This window comes from Corvus brachyrhynchos, unplaced genomic scaffold (genome assembly GCF_000691975.1).
Source record: "Corvus brachyrhynchos isolate BGI_N302 unplaced genomic scaffold, ASM69197v1 scaffold149, whole genome shotgun sequence".
NCBI classification, from domain to species: domain Eukaryota; kingdom Metazoa; phylum Chordata; class Aves; order Passeriformes; family Corvidae; genus Corvus; species Corvus brachyrhynchos.
In genome coordinates, this window is record NW_008240021.1 from 60,455 (window position 1) to 64,506 (window position 4,052).

Genomic DNA, 4,052 nt, shown 5'->3' on the forward strand with positions numbered 1-4,052 from the left:
TGCCGGGGCCGCTGCCCCCTCCTGTCAGGAATTTTGGAGACTCCTGGTCCCACCTGGCAGAGCCATTAACATTCAGGAGAAGGGTGAGAGGGGCAGGGGAGTCACAACAACTTTCCTGACCATCCTGGGTTTAGGTTTTTGGTGGGCAGGACACTTTTGGGACATCAGGATAAACAGCAGGAAGATGCCCCTTCCTCCCTTTTCCATAGAAAAGAACAATCAGCCATAAACACGTTTTGTTTCCTCTTGAGTGTCCTGTCCCTGTCACTGAGAAGGTCCCCCCTGAGCCTCCTTTTCTCCAGGCTGAGCCCCTTTCCCAGCTCCTTCAGCCTCTCCTGGTGCTCCAGTCCCTTCCCAGCTCTTTGTACCTCTGCTGCTCCTCATTTCCCTGCCTTGGCTCTGGGACAAGGCCAAGGCCAAGGGCTGTTGCCTCCCAGATGTTTGCAGAGCAATCCAAGCAATCCCATCCCTCAGGCCCCTGACAAAACCTGTCCTTCCCCTGACAAAGCAGCGGGGCCAGTCCCTGGTTGTCTCCCAGGTGATGGGATTTCAGGCTGCTCTTGCCAGAAATGCACAGGATGAAGCCTGCCTGGATTTATTAATTTATTTCTCTGGTTTATTTATTTATTTTGCATAAGATACCAACGAAGCTGAACATCCTTTTTTCCATCTGTGGTAGGAAGCCACCGAAGCAGAAATTCAGCCATTCTGTGTCTGTTTACAATCATTGAAGGCACAAAGGGACCTCAAGAAATGATCTGGGGCTCAGAAACCTTTCAGTGTTTGCATGTCAGAGACAATTTTTTGGGTTTTTTCCTCCTTGGAGGTTGCTGGAAAGAATTTCCTGGGAGCTGAGAGATGCTTCACCCATGGACAGCACCCTCGCGATGTCTCCAGCTCCAGATGTCACCTGAGCCTTCCAAATCCATTTATGGAACTTTTTCAGGTACATTTGCCTCAAAATTTCTTCCCTTTGGGCTTCCCAAGACACCAATAATCAGTGATGATGTTTCCAGCTGCATGTAACCCCCTCAAAGCCCTCCACAGATCCCAAGGCTTCCTTAACTCCCTAACTAGGAAGTTTTTCCTCATATCCAGCAGAATTTGTAATTCTGGATGTTGTTTAAGTTGCCTGCTCCCCTCTAAGCATTGAGAGTTTCCTGCTGCCTTCTACCTGTTACACATTTGAAGATTCTCATCATGTTTCTTCTCTGTCCTATTTTCTCTAGATCAAAACAACCAAACCCAGTTCTTTGAGATTTCCCTCCACAGACAGCATTTTTAAAGACTTTTAGCACCTTTTTGTGCTCCCAGGACTTTCTCTAATTGGCCTCATGAGGAAGTTGGAGACCATGACGAGGTTTCTCGAGTTCAGGGACCAAAGGGAATCGTTCATTTTTCACTTTCACACCTCCCCAGGGCTGAGTGGGAGGGCAGAAATTATTCCATGCATCCCAACCAGCCCATTTAGACATTCCAGGACAATCCTTGCTTTCCCACACTGTTGTTAATTCTCAGGGAGCACCTTCCAAAATCCCCACGGATTTTTGTCCAGGATTTTTGCCTTGTTGGCTCCTTCCACTGTGGGGTTTATTCTTATCTAAAACTGAGTTTACACCTGCACTGAATCCTGCTGTTTTCACACTATTTCTTCAAGGATCAAGATGTTAATCCTGGTAGAACTTTCCCACTTGATCCACCATCCTCCAAAACACAAACCCCGGACAGGCCATTGGTAAAAACGCTTTCCATCATTTTTCCACACCAACATCAAACCCTCTTGGAGGGTTTTTGATGTTTCAAACAGCTGAGTCCACCCTACAATGGTTTCATTTCAGTTCCCTCGCAGGAGGCTGTGCTGAAAGCCTCACTCCAGTCAAGATATGCAATATCTATTGTCCGTAAGAGCTGCTACTTGTCAGGGGAGGAAATGAGCCTGGCTCGGCAGGATTTGTTCCTGGCAAATCATTCTTGGCCTTCACTTATCATTTCATGATTTTCCATGCACAAAAGAAAACTTTGTTTCATTATTTGTTTCCAGAAATTTCCAGGAATTCAAGCCGGGCTGTTTTCTCCCCTGCTATTCCCCAAGCTGCTTTGTTTTCCCCTGCTCTTCCCTCCCCAGGTGTGGCAAAGGATTCCTTGTGGATTCCTCTAGGATTCAGCCAGTCCTCCACGTCCTCTCAGTTGGTTTCTGCCAGCTCTGGCTGACTGGAAAAGCCCCAACTCACCGAAATGCTCTGCTCTGCTCTTTCTGTTCTTCGTGGTTACTCAATGGACCATTGTTCATTCTCCTTGCTGAGGAGTGAGGGGAAAAGCCATCAATCATTTTGGCATTCCCTGTGTCACCTCTTCCCATCCTGCCAGCCCTGTGGAAGAGCAGATCAGTTTTCCACCAATGTCTTGCTCTAACTCCTAAAGGACAGCCCCACCTTCCTGGAACTTTCTCTTTCCATTGCTAATTATGTTGATTTTATTCATTTTTACTCTGATAGGCTTCTGCTTTTATTCCTGTCCCCAGTTTGCTCACCCTGGAGGGTTAATGAGCCACTGATTGGGATTTAATCAAGTTGTGGCCTGAAGATGGGACACGGGAACCAAAGGTGGTGGCTCTGCAGCTTCTCCCTTTGCCTGCTCCTGCATTTAGAGCTGTTCCCTCACCATGGAATCATGGAATGGTTTGGGTTAAAGCTCATTCAGCCCCACCCCCTGCGATGGACAGCGAACCTTCCACAAGGTTCCACATCCCACTTGGCCTTGGACACTGCCAGGGATCCAGGGGCAGCCACAGCTGCTCTGGGCGCCCTGTGCCAGGGCCGCTGCCCCCTCCTGTCAGGAATTTTGGAGACTCCTGGTCCCACCTGGCAGAGCCATTAACACTCAGGAGAAGGGTGAGAGGGGCAGGGGAGTCACAACAACTTTCCTGACCATCCTGGGTTTAGGTTTTTGGTGGGCAGGACACTTTTGGGACATCAGGATAAACAGCAGGAAGATGCCCCTTCCTCCCCTTTCCATAGAAAAGAACAATCAGCCATAAACACGTTTTGTTTCCTCTTGGGCTGGAATTACCTGCAGATGAAGGTTCTTTAGATTCTGGTTCCTCAGATTGAGACAGCCAAGAAGAGTTCAAGTGAACATTTCAAGAAGTTGCTGCTTTCCTCGTTCAGAGCACTTCACATGTGTAGCACCAATTGAATTCATTCCATCTGGGATCATTCAGCACTTCTGCAAATGAGACCACAAAATGTCAATTCAGGCACTCAGAAACGGGGAGGGTGAAATTCACGGCCACCTGCAAGAAGTGTGGTTTAACTGACTTGTGCAGCCTCACCCATGTAGGGAAGGAGGGATTCAATCCCTTCCTAAGGCACATCCCAGCTGGTTTAAACCCAAAAGCTCATCCTTTTCCTCATGAGATCCCGTGCAAATTTCCTGCTCATCTTCTGTCTGCTGAAACAAATGTGGAAAAACTTCTGGAGACAGCAGCCTCCTCCACTGTGTCATCCTGACACAGCTCCAGAGTGGCTCCACCCTGAAAAATAAATGTGGCACAGAGCCCATGGAAAAGAAAAGTAGGCAATTATCTACTTTGCATATGCAGATGAGAAGGAGAGGAAGGAGAAATAACGCTCCTCATTATGTGGTATTGATTTTGCAACCTAGTCCTCATTTAACGCAGATTGGATGTGTGCAATTATGCAGCTTTTTAACAAGTAAACAGCGAAAAGAATCCAAACTCCTTCCATCGTGTCCAGCATCCCATTGTGGCAGATGGACCTGGAGCTGCTGGAGAGAGGCCAGAGGAGGCACCAGGATGAGCAGAGGGATGGAGCAGCTCTGCTGGGAGGAAAGGCTGCGAGAGCTGGGATTGTTCAGCCTGGAGAGGAGAAGCTTTGGGGTGACCTAAAGGAAGTGCCTGAAGGGAGCCGACAAGAAAGATCCCAGATCCATGGAATGGTTTGAGTTTGGGAAAGGACCTTAAAGCCCATCCTGTTCCCACCCCTGCCATGGCAGGGACACCTCCCACTCTGCCAGGCTGCTCCCCGCCCCCA

General features: G+C 48.6%; 1 long non-coding RNA gene across 2 annotated transcripts; it reads right to left on the minus strand.

The window, feature by feature from the left end:
- Positions 1–321: 321 nt before the first annotated feature.
- On the minus strand, positions 322–3,802 carry LOC108448916. 2 transcript variants are annotated; one of them, XR_001864998.1, is made up of 3 exons: positions 3,332–3,802; positions 3,070–3,225; positions 322–2,298 (listed from the first exon to the last, which is right to left on the minus strand). It is a non-coding gene; the product is annotated as an uncharacterized LOC108448916 (long non-coding RNA). The 2 variants fall into 2 exon arrangements; XR_001864997.1 differs by having other exon boundaries at positions 322–2,369.
- Positions 3,803–4,052: the final 250 nt, after the last annotated feature.